Consider the following 24,517-nt stretch of genomic DNA (forward strand, 5'->3'; position numbering starts at 1 on the left):
CAATGAAATTCCAATGGTGGACCAAGTTGGTCACATGACCAGACTGGAGGCAGGGCCACTCCAAGGTTCCCACAAGGATGTGACCTCAGGGATAAGAACTGGGAGCACTCATCACAAACCTGACACTCTTCTCAGAAACTCTTCCCTACCACCCTTCCCCTGAGTCATCCCAACTCCATCCATCTTCCTGCTTTTACTGTAGCATGTGGTATAAACTATTTCCTCTCAGCTCTGCTCTGTATGAGGACTGTACGGAGCTGAGACCCCTTCATCCCATCTAGCCCACCACTGGAGCACACCTTCACTCCCTGCCTGAATGTCATCTCTGCCACTGGGAACCAAATGCCATACTTACTGAGATTCATAGCTCAGACAATCGAGCACACAGGGAATCCCTGAGTACTCCCAAGATATTTACCTGGCTAGTCACCCTGAGTAGTCACTCTTCCAGACATGTGATGAGGTCAGGTGACAGGCTGCCATGAAGAGCTGTTGGGTAGCAGAAAGTGAAACACAAGAGAGGTCATGCTGGGCCAGGCCGAAGCCTGCTTCCCTGAGCGTTGTGGGCATGGGCTCTCTGGAACAGTGTGAGGAGCTGGACTTCTGTCACCATGGTCCTAGCCAGTACTTAAGCAGGAGCTCCTAAGGGTGTGGCTCATGTCCTCCCCATTTGCTGACAGCCTAGCTGTCATTTCCCATCTTCAATTTCATCTCCCAAATTCTACCTGTTGTTCAAGTCTGGCTCAGGTCACAGGCAGCCCCATGGCATTTCCCATTTTCCTCCTCCCTCCAGGGCACAGATGGGCTCCAAGGTCCCCCCTGCCCTTCCTCTAAAACAAGATTGGCACAACTGTGGCTTGCTACAGACCTCAAGCTTTCAACAAAGTAGAGCTCAGCTTTTGTGTAACTAATAGGTACCTATTTTCTTGTTGCTTAAGTAGAAATCAAACTTCCCCTGCCAGGAAGTAGTAACAGTGTTGTGTCTGGTAGTGGAGGGGGCCAAATCCTCTCTAACATTTCCTTCAGGAATCCTCAGGAGAGCAAGTCTCTACCACCACTATCCCTTGGCTCACATGGACTGCACAGACTCACTACGGGATGCCCAGGGCAAAGAACAGGGCCCACCATTCATATGCAAACCACCAAACATAGAACCTGATTGTAAGGGTTGACATAAGTCTAAGTGAGAACTCTCTACATGCACATGTGTGCTTACACACATGCACACACATGTGCACATGCACATAAGTACACACATGCTCATACAGGCACACATGCACAGACGCATATACATGCACACATGTATACATATGTGCATACATATGAGCACATGTACACATGCTCTCATACACATATGAGAGCACATGCACACACATGAGCATAAATACACATGTGCACACACCTATGCATATAGGTACACATGTGTATGTACACATGCACATAAACAAATGCACATGCACATATCCATTCACATACATGCACACACAAGTACAGAAATGTACAGATACATACATGAAGCTGGATAAATACCCACCTGCCTAGATCTAAGAAGAAACATATCTTTCATGTGCTGGCATAGATGGTTCTTACAATGACCACAGCATCTGGCATGTAGAATCTTCCTGTGTAGTGAATGAGAGAAAAGGCAGGTCAATTTAGCACTGTGGCTTCCTGTAATCTTCCAACTTTTCTAACACTTAGGTGCCTGATCTCCCAGATGTGGATCTTCGATGGCTCATTCAAAATCAACTAACAGTAAGAGGGGGTTCTTATAAAAACAGATTCCTTAGGAGGAAGGCAGTGCTCAAGACATCCCGTGGATTACCCTCTGACCATGAGCTGACTGGAGAAGGGTCTCATCAGGTTGGATGAACTATATCCTCACTCTCATGATGACCACTGTGCCCTTGACCTGTACATTTACCCTTGGTGTATGTATCATTGACAAGATATCCACTTTCACAGAAAAGCAGAAAGCACTACAGCAAAAACTATGTATGACACAGGAAGTAGACACAGTGGGCAAAAAGAAGGTCTCTCATACTTAGTGACATGTACTCAGTTGCGTGGGCATCTCTGTGTATTGCAGAGAGTAGGTAACAGACCCTGAAGGGCATGGAGAGGTCTGGTGAGTGAGGCAAGGCTGGGCAGGCCAGGCCAACCATACCACGGACCCTTGGGAGATTAGCAATCTTTTATCACTATGGGCAGCAGCAGGCTGTGGTGGCTGCTGCTACTGTGCATGAGCCAGGAGGTGGAGCTGGGATGGTGAGTAGCAACAATGACGAGGCAAAAAGAAACAGACTATGGTGAGATGGATCTGGACACAGTCAACCAACTGCGAATTGCCCAGTGGGTTGACTTCCTCCTTGGGCTACTGTGTTCCCATGGGTACTCTGTCCAACAATGTCCATTCTGTGAGGATAACATATAGGGACTGTGCCCCTCCTAAAGGTACTGTGTCTCCATGGATATCACACATCCCCGTGGAGGAAGAGCACCCTGTTCTCTGTGCTGTGGACCTCCCATGGGTGTAGACACCATACTGACAAGCTTTTCCTACTCCACTCCAAAAGGCTCTACTTGGACTCATGAGTATGCAGGCTCTCAGCTGAGGCTCTCACATGGGGTGGTAGCATCTTAATCTGATTTTCTCTGGTTCAGCCATTTCTTCCATTGAGAGTATGCAATGTGTTGTGTGCTCGTCCTTTAGAACCCAGAGACTTACAGGGGTAGTTCCTGCTCCCAAGGGTGCGACTCTGATTGGCTGGTCCTTCTGAGGACAGAACCCTGCAGAGGAACTAGACAGAAACAGAATCCTATAGGGACTACAGACAAGTAGAGCCCTCTGTGGTAGAGGAACCAAAGTGGGGTGCAGGGAACCAGGGTTTGTACAGGGAGGCAAAGTGTCCCCCACTCCATGTACCTTGGGAGAGTTTATCAGAAATCCTTGAAGGCTCAAGCTTTGTCTTCAAGTTCCCAAGAGGATGCCAAAGCTCAGGACAAGATCACCTTGAAGCCCTCTTCTTTACCATCCAAAGCTGTGTGGAGAAGCAGTCAGGAGGATCTTAGATGCTGCTGATAATGCACGGGTCACTTTTCTGTAGTTCACCTCACCTGTGCACACATGTAATACTCAGGGAAGGAAGGGAAGTAGACAGAGGAGAACCAAAAAAATACCTGCCCTTGCATACTGCACTGAACCTCATGTTTTCAGTAAAGTTACCTGTAAGTGTGTGTGTGTTACCCTCGGCTTGAGAAACAAAAGGCCTGGGGACACACAAGTTTTTAAGACTGCCTCTTAAAGCAAAGAGGAATTTCTACTCTTTTCCAACATGCCTCACCACACCTTTGCCCCTCCCTGGAAATGTCCCCATCAGTCCAGACAAAGCCAAGATTCACTTGGGGGCTGCTGTAGCACTTTCTGCACTCACAGGACCTCCACATTGCAAGGCCACCCCCTCTTGCCTGAGCACCACAGCTCACTTGGTCAGTTCAGTTGCTCTGTCTTGTATCAACAACAGAATGGGGCCTGATGTGAGCCTCTTCCCCCAACAAACATGTCCAAGTCCTTCTTAGGAATCCAGCTAAAAGAAGCATGAACATGGATTGCAGGTGGAGCACACTTTCCATCTTCTTGGTTTCCTCTTGTTGGCATTCCTATGGACCAAGCCCTTGGGGAAGTGATAGCTGTGCTGAAAAAGGAAGACAGGTTAGAGCGTAAAGAATACCCAGCACATATATATACAAAGAACATAAGAAGTTAGACTCCAGAGAACCAAATAACCCTATTTAAAAATGGGGTACAGAGCTAAACAAAGAATTCCCAACTGAGGAATACCGGATGACTGAGAAACACCTAAAGAAATGTTCACCGTCTTTATTCATCAGGGAAATGCAAATCAAAATAACCCTAAGTTTCTACTTCACACCAGTCATAATGGCCAGGATCAAAAATTCAGGGGACAGCAAATGCTGGAGAGGATGTGGAGAAAGAGAAACACTCCTCCATTGCTGGTGGGATTGTAAGCTGGTAAAATCACTCTGAAAATCAGTTTGGCAGTTCCTCAGAAAATTTGACATAGCACTACCTGAGGACCCAGCTATACCATTCCTGGGCATATACCCAGAAGATGCTCCAACATGTAATAAGGACACATGCTCCATTATGTTCATTGCAGCCTTATTTATAATAGCCAGAAGCTGGAAAGAACCCAGATGTCCCTCAACAGAGGAATGGATACAGAAAATGTGGTACATTTACACAATGGCATACTACACAGCTTTTAAAAACAATGAGTTCATGAAATTCTTAGGCAAATAGATGGAACTAGAAAATATCATCCTGAGTGAGGTAACCCAATCACAAAAGAAGACACATGGTATGCACTCACTGATAAGTGGATATTAGCCCAGAAGCTTGGAATATCCAAGATACAACTCACAGATGACATGAAGCTCAAGAAAAAGGAAGACTAAAGTATGGATAATTTGATCCTTACTAGAAAGTGGATCAAAACCCCCATGGCTTACAGCCAACCAATAGAATGACCATAGGGTCCCCAATGGAGCTGCTAGAGAGAGGACCCAAGGATCTGAAGAGGTTTGCAGCTCCACAGGAGGAACAATAATATGTACCAACCAGTACCCCCAGAGCTCCCAGGGCTAAACCACCAACCAAAGAGTACACATGGAGGGACCCATGGCTCCAGCTATGTATGTATCAGAAGATGACCATTTCAGACATCAGTGAGAGGAGAGATCATGGACGCTGTGAAGGCTCAGTTCCCCAGAACAGGGGAATACAAGTCAGGAAATTGGAGGAGGGGTGAGTAGGGGAAGGAGAGATGGGATAGGGAATTTTCAGAGGGGTAATGTGGAAAGGGGATACCATTTGAAATATAAATAAAGCAAATATCTAATAAAAATAAAATAAAACTAACAGTACATGTAAAGAGTAAAAGAAAAAAAAAAACCAGCACATTGTCTCATAAGCTGCCCTAGCTCTCCAGCCGTCTTCCTCCTCATACCCAAACCCCGTTTCCTTCTATCAGCTTTTCTACATGAAACAACATAGCAGAGGCCCTTCTCTCCAACGGCACTGGATGCTGCCTCTCATTTACACAAAGGCTCTTGGTGAGTACAGCCACCAAAGATCTAGGCCAGTGATGACCTGGAAGTGGAAAGTGATGAGTGGAAGAAAGGGTCGCAGAGTTACTCCTCACATTGTCAAGTAGGCAAGAGAGTGGTGGACAACAGAAACACTGAACTATAAATGCAAGCTATAATAGACCTGTGTGTTCCATAGTTGCTCTGGACCATGATGTCAGCTCTGCCTAAGAGTTCTCATTTACAGTTTGACTTCATCCAAAGATGACCAAGCAAATGAGGCTGACACTCTCTTCCAGGAGCTGCACTCTAGAATAGGGATTCATGGAACAAACACTGACAGATTTGAGTTTTTAAGACAAGGTTTACTCTTGAATTTATTCCATAGTCAAGGACAACCTTGAATTTCTGATCCTTCTGCTTCTACCTACCAAGTGCTGGGATAATAGGTATGTACCACTCACTGTATTTGATTTACCTGTGCTGGGGTTTGAACCCAGGGCTTCCTGCAAACTACCATTGAGCTCTCTCCTGCCCAGAAAGCCATTTTCTTAAGTGGCACCAAGTAGGTGAAGCACATGTGCAGAACAGTATGAGCCTTGGGCCTCATAAGCCTTCTCAGGATTGAGCCTAAGCCTGCATCCTCCCTTCAGTCCTGTTCTTCACAGGGCCTCTGTGAGGGGCAGGGAGCATGAGAACGGCCCTAGGAACCCTGTACCTGCCCAGCCATACTACCAAGTCACACATCTTTGACTCGGTTCCTCTGGTTTCTCAGTTTATCAGCTGTCCTTGCATAAATGAGCCATGTTTGTCATCTCCATGCTCCTTGGAGACAACAGCTTCTGAGTGTGTGAGTTTACAACTGGGATGCTTCTTTGGGCATGCAGACACAGGGCCAGAGCAAACCTGCCTTCTGGCATAGAAAAGTTTCAAAGCCTGAATAGCAAGATGACCAGTGAGCTAGCGAGCAGGTGAGATAGGGTTTCTTAGAGATCTGCCCTGGCTTCTACTTTCAGCAACACACACACACACACACACACACACACACACACACACACACACACACGAGAGAGAGAGAAAGAGAGAGAGAGAGAGAAAGAGAGAGAGAGAGAGAGAGAGAGAGAGAGAGAGAGAGAGAGAGAGAGAGAGAGAGAGAGAGATCACTAGGCTCCTTTTTCACAAGCCATCCTTGGAATGAGGCATCCTGCCTGTCCCTGAGCTCATATGTGTCCTACCTAGGTCAGCAGCAAGATCACAGCAGAACCACAGGCATCCACAGGCAGTGTCTGGGATCAAATTGTGTTCATCTGTGAACATAACACTCTCTGAAGGTGAGCCCTGGGCCAGGTTGTGTTGGGACAACTCTGGGGTTCTGATAGGGGCCCATCGCTTCCTGATTTGTGAGACAGGTTTGATCTCATCAGGCAAAGACCTGCCATTCCCTTCTGTCTGCACAGCCAAGAGTCCACAGGTTATAAACCCTGTAAAATCATCAGACAAGGAGAGTGTGAAAAGTGCTAAAGACGGGGCAGAAATGGGGGCAAATCACAGAGGGATCCAGAGTCCCTTGGTGGTGGCCCCAGCCACCCCTGTCCATGGAAGAAAGACATTTGAGCTTCCTCTCATCTAAGAAGTTCAGCAAGATCAAAGGCAGATCACCCACGTGACAGAACTCAGAGGGTGAAGAGCCCTCTTCAGCATCCCTCAGAGCACCACATGCCTCATTCCCAGCCTAGGGATCATCAGCACTTCTAATAGTGTAAATGTAGCAAAAAAGTCACTGGATTAAACAAGAACTCTGTACATTTTCAGAAAATATTCACCACCTAGAATCATAACTCATAAGGTCACATGAGGATAGGAAGGCAAGAGAACCGGGTAAGAGGAGTCAGGAGACAGATGGGGAAATGAAACAGGACAAAGAGATGAGGGGAGTGAGGAGCTGGCAAATAGGCAGGCAGACAGACAGACAGACAGACAGACAGACAGACAGACAGACAGGAGAGAGGGCATTGCCAGAGCAATGATGACCACATGCTGTACTAATGTGACCATGTCCCTTTGTGCTTGATTCCAAAGTCAGCTTCCAGCCCCTTGTCCCTTCCAGAGGAAGCAGGTGTCTGCAAATGCTAGCCAATGTGAGAGAGCAGTCTTACAGGGACCCCAGGCTGGGATTTGGTCAGGCTCTGCCTTCAGCTGTTGTGTCCCACCCTGTGGTCCCACTCTGGCTCAATCTCTTCCCTGGACCCACTGCTGTCTGAACATCCCTCTCCCCTGCCTTCAGGAGGAGGCCACAGAGATAACAGCACATAGTTGTTGTGCTTTTGTTGTCTGTGCTCATGATGTCCCTCAGGAACCTCTGAGGGCCTTCCTCTAGGAATTCCTGCTCAGGGCTGTTATCAGAGAGTTGTTACATGTGGCTTCTTCCATCTCAAGGACTTGTCCTGAGGAATCCTTCACCTCTTCATCTTCTCCATTCAGGGGCTCCTCCATCTCAAGGAGGATCCTACACCTGTGTGCACAGATTGCCATGTTAACTGGGATTAGCAAGGAAGTCTAGGAAGATTCTGCTCACTTAGGTTTTTGGAAAGATACAGGAGGTGCCAGTTCTCTACTGCAAAACTCCACTTTGCAGCTATCACCAAGCAAGAAGCCCCAGACCCCAATGGGGACATTATCATGGGGAAGTTGCTGACCTGACTCCTCAGGGTTACCTTGAGTCCTAAATGACAGTATCTGATCCACGACCTCAAAGAAAGGCTACTAATGCCTTCAGCTCCCCATGATTCACATTCACCTGGTGATCTGAGACCACTGACATTTTCTACATCTTCCACTCCTGTGTGATCATGTTTGGAGGACTCTGAGGCTCAACTACACAGTTTCTGACTCCAATGGCAATCAGTGTTATGTATAGGGTCACTGTCCTGCTTTCCCACTGCATAGAGGGGATGGATGTATACATCCTCTTCTTTCATTACCAAGAGCATTAAGCATGCCTTTGGAGTATCATCTACACTTTTAAGATTTACTTTCAATTCTGTATACTTGCATGTATCTGTATGTGGATATGTACTCAGGAGATCAAGTGCCCTCAGAGGCCCGCAAGCATAGGGTCCCCAGAGATGGAGATACAGGTAGCTGAGAGAGGCCCAGTGTACATTCTGGGAACTAACTCAGTTCCTCAGCCAAACCAGCAAGTGCTCCTAACCACTTAAGGCTTCTCTCCAGCCACAAAACATAACCTCTTTGATGAGACTTGTTTGTGATTGACAAAGTCTAGAGTCACTGTATGAGCTCTGTGGAGACTGGTCACACCATTGTTTGTTATGGAGTTACAATTTCTTCCCACTCATCCCATCCCTTCAACACACACATACACACACACACACACACACACACACACACACATGAGAGAGAGAGAGAGAGAGAGAGAGAGAGAGAAGAAGAAGAAGAAGAAGAAGAAGAAGAAGAAGAAGAAGAAGAAGAAGAAGAAGAAGAAGAAATGCAGATTTCCACCCACTGCTATAGACCTGTACAATGATAATTTGTGTTTACTAAGACATCTTTGGAGAAATTGAAGACCCCCCTCCCCAAAAGACTTTATTATCTAAAGAGGTGCTTAACTTCTAAATCATTTGGCCATTAAGAGTGAGTTAGAACACTGCCCAAGTGGTGTGTGAGAACTGAAGAACAGCACCATGTGCTCACTTGGTCAGTTAACTGTGCTGCTTAGAAACTCCTCCTCACAAGAGGGCTTCAGCTCTACAGAAACTTGCTGGCTAACAGAAACTTCCTGGCTAACAGTATCCTATGTTTCCAATGGTGGTCGGCATGTCTGATAGTGTTCTGCATATCCAATGATATTCTGCAAGTCTAATGGTGGTCTGCAAGTCTAATGGTGTCCTGAATATCTATGTTCTTCCTTTTTCTCTTTACTCCTGTTTTGTTTCCTTTTTGCTCTCTTCATTTTTCTTCCCACCCTAAAGGCTGAGGTTACTGAGCCTGACCTGCCTCCCGGACACTTGAAAGCACACTGAGGTAGAGATAGGAAGAACAACAGAACCATGTGTTCTGGTAGATGTGGGTTTGAGAGCCATCATCTCTGGCAGATGTGGGCTCTAGCCTTCTTCTGAGTCCCACTGTTCTTGTAAGATGGGCGCTAACCCTCACTGCTCTGATGTCACTGTAAGAATAACCCAACTGAGATGAAAGAATGGGTGACAACTTTGATGGTTTTATGAGACATTCAAAACTATTTGAAAAAGTTGGGCAAAGTTGAGCTCAGGTTACTAGAATAGGAAAAAGGCAAATAATTAGAGTATCAAAAGCTCACATTCCAACTCAGCACTCCCATGTCGAGGTTCCTGGTGAGCCTCACTTAACAAGAACGGCTGAATAGCACAGTCTATCTAATATGATCCATCTGGGCTGGAAATGCCATGCCGGAAAGCAGAAACCATTATCAACCTACATCAGTGGCGTTTCCTGAAACTCCACTACTCAGAGGCAGATGCCCACAGCTATGCTCCTCCACAAGCTCAACACTGGAAACCGCCAGTTCCAGGCTCCACTGGCAGCTCATGCTTATCAGATGTCAGGTGCTCATGATGACTTTGGGTGTCAGGACGATAGTCACAGTTCAGCTGTCAATGGGCCAGCATATCAAAACAGAGTGTCTCTTGGACATCACATACTCAGGGTAGAGGGGACATGTAACTGAGGACAGCTGATAGCCCCTGTGTAAGTCCAGTGTTAGGTAATTAACCCATAGAGCAATTCTTATGCAATGTCTTATTTTTAAAAAACTTAGAACTGCACATCTGCTACAGCTATTTTAAGCAAAGTCTTTTTTTTAACATCCAAACTAACTATCTTCTTCCCATTTTGCCAGACTTGGATTGTCTTGACACAAATGCTTGCCACATAGCCACAGAACTGAGTCTGGGGGTGTTCTTCAGAAACTTGGGTAATCAGCCTCTCACCTGATTGCTGGGTTTGTTTTATTTCTTTGACTTTTCAGTGCTGGATTGAACCTGGGGCTTCCTATGACCTAAGTTGTCATTGTGCCCTGAGATTTATACCCAGTCTTTAATTTTTGTTTTTTTTATTAATTATTTTATTCCTTTACATTTCAAATGATATCCCCCTTCCTTGTTACCTCTCTACAACCCCCCCTCTCATACCCCCTTCCCCTCCCTTTTACCTTGGTGAGGGTGATCCCCTACCAACTTACCCAATCCCTCCCACTTCAGCCCTCCAGCATCCCCTTATGTTGCGGCACCAAACCTCCACAGGACCAAGATCCTCCCTTCCCAGTGATGTCAGACAAGGTTATCCTCTGCTCATATGTATCTGGAGTCTTGGTTCTCTCCATGTATACTCTTTGGTTGGCGGTTTAGTCCCTGGGAGCTCTGGGTAGTCCAGTACACACTACAGTAATTCCCTCCAGCTCCTTCAGTCCTTCTCCTAGCTCTTCCATTGGGGTCCCCAAGTCCGATGGTTGGCTGTAAGTATCTGCATCTGTATTGGTGAGATGCTGGTAGAATCTCTCGGGGAACAGCCATACCAGGTTCTTGTCAGCAAGTGCTTCTTGGCATCAACAATAGTGTAGGAGTTTGGTGTCTGCAGATGGGATGGATCTCTAGGTGAGGTGGTCTCTGGATGGTCTTTCCTTCAGTCTCTTTTCCATGTTTTATCCCTATCTCCTTTGGACAGGAACATTTCTGGGATAAAAATTTTGAGATGTGTGGGTGGCCGCATCCCTCACTTGGAGGACTTGCCTATCTACTGGAGGTGTTCTCTAAAGGTTGCATCACCCCTTTGTTGGGTATTTCAGCTAAAGCCATTGCCATTGGATTCTGGGAGCATCTTGCTTCCCTGGAGTCTGGGACTTTCTAGTGGCTACCCCCAACTTCCCCATCCACCTCTGCTACATGCTTCTATTAAATTTTCGACTCTCTGTACTTATCTCCTGTCCCTTCCAATACCTGTTCCTGCCCTCCTTTCCTCCCCCTCTTCATTTCACCTAGGTCCCTCCCTCCCTCCATCTCTTGTGATTATACCAATAGCCAAAATCAAACTAAATGAAGAGAAATTTGAAGAAATCTCACTAAAATCAGGAACAAGACGAGGCTGCCCTCTCTCTCCACATTTATTCAATATAGTACTTGAAGTTCTAGCTAGAGCAATTAGACAACAAAATGAAGTCAAAGGAATACAAATTGGAAAGGAAGAAGTCAAATTATCACTATTTGCAGATGATATGATAGTATACTTAAGTGACCCAAAAAACTCCACCACAGATCTCCTACAGCTGACAAACAACTTCATCAAAGTAGCCAAATATAAAATTCACTCAAGCAAATCAGTAGCCTTTCTATAATCAAAGGATAAACAGGCTGAGAAAGAAATCAGGGAAACAACACCCTTCACAATAGTCACAAATAATATAAAATACCTTGGTGTGGCTCTAACCTAGCAAATAAAAGATCTGTATGACAAGAACTTTAACTCTCTGAAGAAAGAAATTGAAGAAGACTTCAGAAGATTGAAAGATCTCCCATGCTCATGAATCAGCAGGATTAGCATAGTAAAAGTGGCCATCTTACCAAAAGCAATCTAGTTCAATGCAATCCCCATCAAAATTCCAACTCAACTTTTCACAGAGATAGAAAGAGCAATTTGCAAATTCATTTGGAATAACAAAAAAACCCAAGATAGCCAAAGCCATTCTCAACAATAAAAGAACTTCTGGGGGAATCACCATCCCTGACCTCAAGCTCCACTACAGAGCAATAATGATAAAAACTGCAAGGTATTGGTACAGCGACAAGCAGGTAGATCAATGCAATAAAACTGAAGACCCAGAAAAAAACCCAACCACCTATGATCATTTGATCTTTGACAAAGAAGCCAAAACCATCCAGTGGGAAAAAAAAAATCAACATTTTCAACAAATAGTGCTGGTTCAACTGGCTCTCTGTATGTAGAAGAATGCAAATCGATCCATTCTTATCTCCTCCTACAAAGCTCAAGTCCAAGTGGATCAAGGGCCTCCTCATAAAACCAGATACTCTGAATCTAATAGAAGAGAAAGTGGATAAGAACCTAAAACACGTTGGCACAGGAGAAAAGTTCCTGAACAGAACACCAATGGTTCATGCTCTAAGATCACCAGTTAACAAATGGGACCTCATAAAACTGCAAAGCTTCTGTAAGGCAAAGGACACTGCCAATGCAATTAAAGACAACCCACAGACTGGGAAAAGATCTTCACCAACCCTACATCCCCTAGAGGGCTAAATTCAAAATATACAAAGACTTCAGGAAGTTAGACTTCAGAGAACCAAATAACCCTATTAAAAATGAAGTACAGAGCTAAACAAAGAATTTTCAACTGAGGAATGTTAAATAGCTGAGAAGCACTTAAATGTTCATCATCATCAGGGAAATACAAATCAAAAAGACCCTGAGATTCCACCTCACACCAATCAGAAAGGCTAAGATAAAACACTCAGGTGACAGAAATTGCTGATGAGGATGTGGAGAACGAGGAACACTCCTCTGTTGCAAGCTGGTGGGACTGCAAGCTGGTAAAACCAGTTTGGAAATCAGTCTGGCTGTTCCTCAGAAAATTGGACCCAAAAGATGCTCCAAAACATAATAAGGACACATGCTCCACTATGTTCATAGAAGCCTTATTTATAGTAGCCAGAAGCTGGAAACAACTCAGATGTCCCTCAACAGAAGAATGGATACAGAAAATGCAGTACATTTGCACAACGGAGTACTACTCAGCTATTAAAAACAATGAATTCATGAAATTCGCAGGCAAATGGATGGAACTAGAAAATATCATCCCAAGTGGGGTAATCCAGACACAAAAGAACATATATGGTATGTACTTACTGATGAGCGGATTATTAGCCAGAAAGTTCAGAATATCCATGATACAACAGACAAACCATATAGAGCTTAAAAAGAAGGAAGATCAAAGTATATCTGCTTCAATCCTATATAGAATGGGAAACAAAAAAATAATAATAATTTTCTTTATTTATTTTGAGATGTGGTCTCTCTAAGTTGCACAAGCTGGATTTGAACTCATAAACCTCCTGCCTTGGCTTCTTGAGTGACTAGGATTATAGATCCATACCTTCAGGCCACCCATAATGTTTCATATTACTGAAGGTTCATCTCACTTAATTCTGCTACCAACATTACATCACTAAACCCTCCATAAAAAACTTTTGTTCAACTTCTCAAAAAATACTTTTAAATTCCTACATGATCTAGCATCCACACTTCTGGGTATACAAATGAAAGAAATAAAGATGGGACTGAGAAAAAATTGCACATTCAAGTCTATACATCATCTGATGCAGAGCAGATGCAGTGAAGCACCAGTTAAAATACTTAAAGGATATTCTAGAGTACACTATGACATAGGTAAGCCATGAGGACACCATGGTGAGTGACACAAACCAGCCACAGAGAACCACACACACTACTGAGATACACATCTATATCCATAGCAGCAAGAAGGAGGAGGGCAGGGAGAGAAGCAGAAGATGGTGTTTGTTGCTTGGTGGATATTGAGTTCTAGTCTTGTAAAGCTACCTTGAGAGGCTGCTATACAATGATAAGACTACAGCTTATGCCACTGCTCTGTGACAGAAAGATCATAAGACTTCAGTGTCTGTCCCATTGCTGTTATCACAAAGTTTTTGAAAAGACCGGCATACTTGGAGTTAAGGCAACCTTTAGGCTCTCTTTGCCTGGCCAGTGCTCTAGGGTTGTCAGCCAAGATATTCATCTGAGGGTACTGTAAAAACCCCTCCAGGAAACATGACTGATATTTCTTTCCTGCATCAAAATTCACTAGAAGAAATACTTATGTGTCTTTTTCTTACTTCCAAACTCTGATAGGAAGGAATCCACTGGAAGTCCTTTCTCCCTGCCAGGTACTGTAACTAGTCCAAGAGCCTTGGAGAAGCCAGGCATGGTTTCACTATTCGCATTAGTGTCTACAAACTGGACAGTGGGGATTGTTCCACTTGACATGACAGATACTTTCAGGACTAATTTAGAATTTGAGTCATTTTCTATATCTGGGTTTCAGAACCAGGTTCTCTTGTGGCATCATTCTGCGCAGCGTATTCCTAGCTTGTCCGTTCTCTTGAGCCATGATGATTATCAAGCACAATGTGTAAGTCAGATCCTGATAAAACAGAAAATGCTTTTCTGTAGGCAAGTCTTGTAGCTGACCCAAGGCTGGCCACCAGCCTTAAAGAATTACAGGAAAACACAATTATAAAGGAGGAAATGAACAAAACCATCCTGGATCTAAAAATAGAAATAGAAACAATAAAGAAATCAAAAAGGGAGACAACCCTGGAGTTAGAAGATCAGGAGTCATAGATGTAAGCATCACCAACAAAATACAAGAGATAGAAGAGAGAGTCTCAGGTGCAGAAGATACCATAGAAAGCATTGACACAACACTCAAAGAAAATGCAAAAGGCAAAAAGTTCCTAACCCAAAACATCCAGAAAATCCAGGTCACAATGAGAAGACTAAACCTAAGAATAATAGGTATGGAAAAGAGTGAAGATTCCCAATGTAATGGACTAGTAAATATCTTCAACAAAATTATAAAAGAAAACTTCCCTAACCTAAAGAAAGAAATGACCATAAACATACAAGAAGCCTACAGAACTCCAAAATAGATTGGACCAAAAAAGAAATTCCTCTTGTTAGATAATAGACAAAACACCAAATGCACCAAACAAAGAAAGAATATTATAAACAGTATGGGGGAAAAGGTCACGTAACATATAAAGGCAGGCCTATCAGAATCACACCAGATTTCTCACCTGAGACTATAAAAGGTAGAAGATCCTGGGCAGATATCCTACCAAGACCCTAAGAGAATACAAATGCTAGCCCAGGCTACTACACCCAGCAAAACTCTCAATTACCATAGACAGAGAAAGCAAGATTTTTTCCATGACAAAAACAAATTTACATATCTTTCCACAAATCCAGCTCTACAAAGGATAATAGATGGAAAATGCCAACACAAGGAGGGAAACTACACCCTAGGAAAAGCAAGAAAGTAATCTTTCAACAACCCCAAAAGAAGATAGTCACAAAAACATAATTCCACCTCTAACAACAAAATTAACAGGAAGCAACAATCACTATTCCTTAATATCTCTTAATATCATGTACTGAATTCCACAATGAAAAGACATAGACTAACAGACTTGTTACATAAAAAGGACGCAGCATTTTACTGTATACAGGAAATGCACCTCAGTGTCAAAGACAGACACTACCTCAGAGTAAAAAGCTAAAAAACAATTTTCCAAGCAAGTGGTCCCAAGAAACAAGCTGAAGTAGCCATTCTAATATAGAACAAAATCAACTTTCAACCAAAAGTTATAAAAAGGATAAGGAGGAAACACTTCATACTCACCAAAAATAAAAATAAAAAAATAAAAATCTACCAAGAACTCTCAATTCTGAACATCTATGCTCTAAATGCAATGGCACCCACATTCATAAAAGAAACTTTACTAAAGCTCAAAGCACACATTGCACCTCACACAAAAATAGTGGTAGACTTCAACACCCCACTAGTAGCAATGGAAAGATGATGGAAACAGAAGAGACACAGTGAAACTTAACAGAAGTTATGAACCAAATATATTTAAAAGATCTCTATAGAACATTCCATCCTAAAAAAAGAACAACCTTCTTCTCAGCACCTCATGGTACCTTCTCCAAAACTGACCATATAAATGGTCACAAATCAGGCTGCAACAGATACAAGAAGATCAAAATAATCCCATGCATCCTATCAAATCACTACAGACAAAGGCTGGTCTTCAATAGCAACAAAAAAACAACAGGAAGCCCACATTCATGTGGAAATTGAACAACAACCTACTCAATGATAACTTGGTCAAGGAAGAAATAAAGAAAGAAATTAAAAACTTTTTAGAATTTAATGAAAATGAAGGTACAACATACCCAGACTTATGGAACACAATGAAAACAGTGCTAAGAGGAAAACTCATAGCTCTGAGTGCCTCCAAAAAGAAACTGGAAAGAGCTTACACTAGCAGCTTAACAACATATCTGAAAGCTCTAGAACAAAAAGAAGTAAATCTACTCAAGAAGAGTAGCCGGCAGGCAATAATCAAACTCAACCAAGTAGAAACAAAAAGAACTATATAAAGATTCAACAAAACCAGGAGCTGATTCTTTGAGAAAATCAACAAGATAGATAAACCTCTAGCCAGATTAACCAGAAGGCACAGAGACAGAATCCAAATTAACAAAATCAGAAATGAAAAGGGAGTTATAACAGAAATTGAGGAAATTAAAAAAAAAATCAGATAAAGTCTATATTCACCAAAATTGGAAAATCTGGATAAAATGTACAATTTTCTTCAAAGATACCAAATACCAAAATGAAATCAGGGTCATCTAAGCAGTCACATAATCCCTAAAGAAGTAGAAGCAGTCATTAAAAGTCTCCAAACCTAAAAAAAAAGACCAGATGGCTTAGTGCAGAATTCTATCAGACCTTCAAAGAAGACCTAATACCAATACTCTTCAAACTATTCCACAAAATTGAAACATAAGGAACACTATCCAATTCGTTCTCTGTAACTACAGTTACGCTGATACCAAAACCACACAAAGACCCAACAAAGAAAGAGAACTTCAGACCAATTTCCCTTATGAATATTGATGCAAAAATACTCAATAAAATTCTCACAAACTGAATCCAAGAACACATCAAATAGACTTCATCTCAAGTATGCAATGATGGTTCAATATACAGAAATCCATCAACTTAATCCACAACATACACAAACTCAAAGGGAAAAAATGATCATTTCATTACATGCTGAAGAAGCATTTGACAAAATTCAATATCACTTTATGATAAAAGTCTTGAAAAGATCAGGAATTCAGGGCCCATACCTAAACATAGTAAAAGCAATATATGTCAAACCAGTAGCCAACATCAAACTAAATGGAGGGAAACGTGAAGCAATCCCACTAAAATCAGGGACTAGACAAGGCTGCCTACTCTGTCCCTACCTATTGAATATAGTGCTCAAAGTACTAGCCAAAGCAATTAGACAACAAAAGGAGGTCAAAGGGATACAAATTGGAAAAGAAGAAGTCAAAATATCGCTATTTGAAGATGATATGATCATATACATAAGTGACCCCCAAAATTCCACCGGAGAACTCCTAAACCTGATAAACAACTTCAGTAAAGTGGCAGGATATAAAATTAACTCAAAGGATAAACACGGTAAGAAGTTAGGGAAACAACACCATTCACAATAATCACAAACAATACAAAATACATTGGTGTGACTCTAACCAAACAGGTGAAAGATCTTCAACAAGAACTTCAAGTCTTTGAAGAAAGAAATTGCTTCCGGTCACCACCTCTGGATCAGGAGCAGCCTGGGCCATGTGTCCCGTCCCCAAGCAGTGCAGAGGGTCAGCGGTGCATCCAGAAGCTGGCTGCAGTGAGGCAGCTTGCACGGTGAGTCCTGCATTGACAACAAGACCAACTAACACCAGTAAGATCTAGATGGCAAAAGGCAAGCATAGGAATGTTACTAACAGAAATCAGGGCAATATGTCAGCATCTGAACCCAATTCTCCAACAACAGCAAGTCGTGGATACACCAACACACCAGAAAAACAAGGGTTGGGTTTAAAATCACTGGTCATGATGCTGTTAAAAGAACACATGAAGGACATAAATAAATCTCTTAAAGAAATTCAGGAGAAAAATGATCAAAAGCTAGAAGCCCTTACAAGGGAAACACAAAAATCAATTAAAGAAATTCGGGAGAATATGGGTCAAAAGATAGTAGCCAATAAGGAGGAAATGCAAAAATCACTTAAAGAAATACAGGAGAACTTTGATCAACAGGTAGAAGTCATGAAAGAGGAAACACAAAAATCTCTTATAGAATTACAGGAAAACACAAACAAGCAAGTGAAGGAACTGAGCAAAAACATCCAGGATCTAAAAATAGAAGTAGAAACAACTAAGAAATCACAAAGGGAGACAACTTTGGAGATAGAAAACCTTGAGAAAAAATCAGGGGCCATAGACGCAAATATCAACAAGAGAATACAAGAGATAGAAGAAAGAATCTCAGAAGGCGAAGATACCATAGAAACCATGGCCGCAACGGTCAAAGAAAATGCAAAATGCAAAAAGCTTGTAACCCAAAACATCCAGGAAATCCAGGACACAATGAGAAGGCCAAACCTAAGGATTATAGGCATAGATGAGAGCGAAGATTTACAACTTAAAGGGCCAGTAAATATCTTCAATAAAATTATGGAAGAAAACTTCCCTGGCCAAAAGAGAGAGATGACCATGAATATACAAGAAGCCTACAGAACTCCAAACGGACTGGACCAGAACAGAAATACATCCCGTCACACAATAATCAAAACCCCAAATGTACTAAACAAAGAAAGAATATTAAAGGCAGTAAGAGAAAGAGGCCAAGTAATATATAAAGGAAGACCTATCAGAATCACACCAGACTTCTCACCAGAGACTATCAAAGCTAGAAGATCCTGGGCAGATCTCATGCAGACTCTAAGAGAACACAAATGCCAGCCAAAACTACTATACCCAGCAAAACTCTCAATCACCATAGATGGAGAAACCAAGATATTTCATGACAAAACCAAGTCTACCCAATATCTTACCACAAACCCAGCCCTACAAAGGATAATAGGAGAAAAACACCAATATAAGGAGGGAAATTTCACCCTGGAAAATACAATATAGTAACCTTCTTTCATCAAACCCAAAAGAAGATAACCAATCAAATATAAAAGAAAACATCAAAAATGATAGGAAGTAATAATCACTATTCCTTAATATCTCTTAACGTCAATGGACTCAGTTCCCCAATAAAAAGACATAGACTAATGGACTGGATACGTAAACAGGATCCTACATTTTGCTGCATATAGGAAACACACCTCAGTGTCAAAGACAAACACTACCTTAGAGTAAAAGGCTAGAAGACAATTTTACAAGCAAATGGTCTCAGGAAACAAGCTGGAGTAGCCATTCTCATATCAGATAAAATTGACTTTCAAACTAAAGTCATCAAAAGAGACACTGAGGGACACTTCTTGCTGGTCAAAGGAAAAACACACCAAGAAGAACTCTCAATCCTGAATATCTATGCTCCAAATGCAAAGGCACCGTCGTTCATAAAAGAAATTTTACCAAAGCTCAAAGCACACATTACACCTAACACAATAATTGTGGGTGACTTCAACACTGCACTTTCCTCAACAGACTGATCAGGAAAACAGAAACTAAACAGGGACACAGTGAAACTATTGAAGCTATGGACCAATTAGATTTAACAGATATATATAGAACATTTCACCCTAAAACAAAAGAATGTACCCTTTTCTCAGCACCTCATGGTACCTTCTCCAAAATCGACCATATAATTGGTCACAAGACAGACCTCAACAAATATAAGAAGATCAAAATAATCCCATACCTCCTATCAGATCACTATGGAGTAAAAGTGGTCTTCAATAGCAACAAAAACAACAGAAAGCCCATACACACATGGAAACTGAATAATACTCTACTCAATGATACCTTGGTCAAGGAAGAAATAAAGAAAGAAATCAAAGACTTTTTAGAATTTAATGAAAATGAAGACACAACATACCCAAATCTATGGGACACAATGAAAGCAGTACTAAGAGAAAAACTTATAGCCTTGAGTGCCTCCAAAAAGAAAATGGAGAGAGCACACACTAGCAGCTTAATGACACACCTGAAAGCCCTGGAGCAAAAAGAAACTATTTCACCCAGGAGGAGTAGAAGACAGGAAATCATCAAACTCAGGGCTGAAATCAATCAAGTAGAAACAAAGAGAACCATACAAAGAATCAACAAAACCAGGAGCTGGTTCTTTGAAAAAATCAACAAGATAGATAAACCCTTAGCCAGACTAACCAAAGGGCACAGAGACAGTATCCAGATTAACAAAATTAGAAATGAAAAGCGAGATATAACAACAGAAACTGAGGAAATTCAAAAAATCATCAGATCTTACTACCAAAGCCTACACTCAAAACAACTGGAGAATCTGGAGGAAATGGACAATTTCCTAGACAGATACCAACACCAAAATTAAATCAGGATCAAATAGATTATCTAAACAGTCCCATAACCCCTAAAGATATAAAAGGGATCATAGAAAGTCTCCCAACCAAAAAAAGCATGGGACTAGATGGCTTCAGTGCATAATTCTATCAGACCTTCAAAGAAGACCTAACACCAATACTCTTCAAACTGTTCCACAAAATAGAAACAGAAGGAACATATCCAACTCGTTCTATGAAGCCACAATTACACTGATACCAAAACCACACAAAGATCCAACAAAGAAAGAGAACTTTCAGGCCAATTTCCCTTATGAATATCGATGCAAAAATACTCAATAAAATACTTGCCAACCGAATCCAAGAACACATCAACATGATCATCCACCACGAACAAGTAGGCTTCATCCCAGGGATGCAGGGATGGTTCAATATAAGGAAATCCATCAATGCAATCCACTACATAAACAAACTCAAAGAAAAAAAACATATGATCATTTCATTAGATGCTGAAAAAGCATTTGACAAAATTCAGCATCCTTTCATGCTAAAAGTCTTGGAAAGAACAGGAATTCAAGGCCCATACCTAAACATAGTTAAAGCAATATACAACAAACCGGTAGCCAATATCAAACTAAATGGAGAGAAACTTGAAGCAATCCCATTAAAATCAGGGACTAGACAAGGCTGCCCTCTCTCTCCACATCTTTTCAATATAGTACTTGAAGTTCTAGCTAGAGCAATTAAACAACATAAGGACGTCAAAGGGATACAAATTGGAAAGGAAGAAGTAAAATTATAATTATTTGCAGATAACATGATAGTACACTTAAGTGACCCAAAAAACTCCACCAGAAAACTCCTACAGCTGATAAACAACTTCAGCAAAGTGGCAGGTTATAAAATCAACTCAAGCAAATCAGTTGCCTTCCTATACCTTCACAATAGCCCCAAACAATATAAAGTATCTTGGTGTGACTCTAACCAAACAAGTGAAAGATCTATAGGACAAGAACTTCTGGTCTCTGAAGAAAGAAATCAAAGAAGACCTCAGAAAATGGAAAAATCTTCCATGCTTGTGAATTGGCAGGATTAATATAGTTAGAATGGCCATCTAGCCAAAAGCAATATACAGATTCAATGTAATCCCCATCAAAATCCCAACTCAGTTCTTCACAGAGTTAGAAAAAGCAATTCTCAAATTTATCTGGATTAACAAAAAACCCAGGATAGCTAAAACTATTCTCAACAGTAAAAGAACTTCTGGGGGAATTAGTATCCCAGACCTCAAGCAATACTACAGAGCAATAGTGTTAAAAACTGCATGATATTGGCAAAGGAACAGGTAAGTGGACCAATGGAATTGAATTGAAGACCCAGAAATGAATCCACACACCTATGGTCACTTGATCTTCGACAAAGGAGCTGAAAACATCCAGTGGAAAAAAGATAGCCTTTTCAACAAATGGTGCTGGTTCAACTGGAGGTCAGCATGCAGGAGAATGCGAATTGATCCATTCTTATCTCCTTGTACTAAGCTCAACTCCAAGTGGATCAAAGACATCCACATAAAACCAGACACACTGAAACTAATAGAAAAGAAACTGGGGAAAACCCTTGAGGACACGGGCACAGGGAAAAAGTTCCTGAACAGAACACCAATAGCTTATGCTCTAAGATCAAGAATTGACAAATGTGATCTCATAAAATTTCAAAGTTTCTGTAAGGCAAAGGACACTGTCAAAAGGACAAAATGGCAACCAACAAATTGGGAAAAGATCTTCACCAACCCTACATTTGATAGAGGGCTAATATCCAATATATACAAAGAACACAAGAAGTTAGACCCCAGGGAACAAAATAACCCTATTAAAAAATGGGGTACAGATCTAAACAAAGAATTTTCACCTGAAGAAATTTGGATTGCTGAGATGCACCTTAAGAAATGCTCAACATCATTAGTCATTAGGGAAATGCAAATCAAAAGAACCCTGAGATTTCACCTCATACCAGTCAGAATGGCTAAGGTTAAAAACTCAGGAGGCAGCAGGTGTTGGCGAGGATGTGGAGAAAGAGGAACACTCCTTCACTGCTGGTGGGATTGTAAGATGGTACAACCACTATAGAAATCAGTCTGGCGGTTCCTAAGAAAACTGGGCATGACACTTCTGGAGGACCCTGCTATACCATTCCTGAGGATATTCCCAGAGGATTCCCCCGCATACAATAAGGACACATGCTCCACTATGTTCATAGCAGCACTATTTATAATAGCCAGAAGCTGGAAAGAACCCAGATATCCCTCAATGGAGGAATGGATACAGAAAATGTGGTATATATACACAATGGAGTACTATTCAGCAATTAAAAACAATGAATTCTTGTATTTTTTAGGCAAATGGTTGGAACTGGAAAATACCATCCTAAGCGAGGTAATGCAATCACAAAAGAATACACATGGAATGCAATCATTGATAAGTGGATATTAATTAGCCCTGAAGCTCTGAATACTGAAGATACAATTAGCATATCAAATGATTACCATGAAGAAGGAAGAAGAGGGCCCTAATCCTGGAAAGGCTTGATCCAGCATTGTAGGGGAGTACCAGGACAGAGAAAAGGGAGGGGGAAAGATAGGAGAATGGATGGAGAGAAGAGGACTTATGGGACATGGGGGGGGGGGGACTGGGAAAGGGGAAAGCTTTTGGAATGTAAAAAAAGAATATGAAAAATTAAAAAATGAAAAAAAAGAAAGAAATCAGAAGATGGAAAGATCTCCCATGCTCATGGCTTGGCAGGATTAATATAGTAAAAATGGCCATAATTCTGAAAGCAATATAAAGATTCAATGCAATCCCCATCAAAATTCCAACTCAATTCTTCAGGGACTTAGAAAGAGCAATTTCCAACTTCATTTGGAATAACAAAAAACCCAGGATGTCAAAAACCATTCTCAACAATAAAAGAAATTCTGTGGGAATCACATCCCTGATCTCAAGCTGTACTACAGAGCAATAGTGATAAATACTGCATGGTACTGATACAGTGACAGGCATGTAGGTAGATCAATGGAATAAAATTGAAATCCCAGATAGGAACCCACAAACCTAAAGTGACTTAATATTTGACAAAGGAGCTAAAACCATCCAGTGGGAAAAAGACAGCATTTTCAACAAATGGTGCTAGGTCAACTGGCAGTCACCATGCAGAAGAATGCAAATAAACCAATTCTTATATTGCTGTACAAAGCTCAAATCCAAGTGGATCAAGGACCTCCACATAAAACCAGATACAATGAATCTAATAGAAGAGAAAATGGGGAAGAGCTTCGAACTCCTGGCACAGGGTAAATTTTCCTGAGGAGAACATCAATGGCTTATGCTCTAAGATCAAGAATCGACAAATGGGACCTCATAAAATTATAAAGCAAAGACATAAAATTGTAAGGCAAAGGACACTGTCAATACAACAAAACAACAACCAACAGATTTGGAAAAATCTTTAAAATCTTGCATCTGATAAAGGGCTAATATCCAATAAATACAAAGAACACAAGAAGTTAAACTCCAGAGAACCTTATTAAAAAATGGGGAACAGAGGTAATCAGAGAATTCTCAACTGAGGAAATGTGAATGGCCAGGATCAAAAACTCAGAGGACAAAAAATACTGGAGAAGATGTGGAGAAAGATAAACATTCCTCCATTGCTGGTGAGATTACAAGCTGGTTCAACCACTCTGGAAATCAGTCTATCAGTTCCTCAGAAAATTGGTACTTTCTACTAGTACAGAAAATCAGGTACTTAGTACTACCTGAAAACCCAGCTATTTCACTCCTTGTCATATACCCATAAGATGCTCCAACATATAAGGACACATGCTCCACTATGTTCATAGCATCCATATTTATAATAGCTAGAAGCTGGAAAGAACCCAGATGTCCCTCAACAGAGGAATGGATACAGAAAATGTAGTATATTTACACAATGGAATACTATACAGCTATTCAAAAAATGAATTTATGAAATTTTTAGACAAATGGATGGAGCTAGAAAATATCATCCTGAGTGAGGTAACCCAATCAAAAAAGAACACACATGGTATGCACTCACTGATAAGTGGATATTAGCCCAGAAGCTTGGAATACCCAAGACATATTTCACATTTTTAAATGAAGCCCAAGAAGGAGGAAGAACAACG

This window comes from Apodemus sylvaticus, chromosome 2 (genome assembly GCF_947179515.1).
Source record: "Apodemus sylvaticus chromosome 2, mApoSyl1.1, whole genome shotgun sequence".
NCBI classification, from domain to species: Eukaryota; Metazoa; Chordata; class Mammalia; order Rodentia; family Muridae; genus Apodemus; species Apodemus sylvaticus.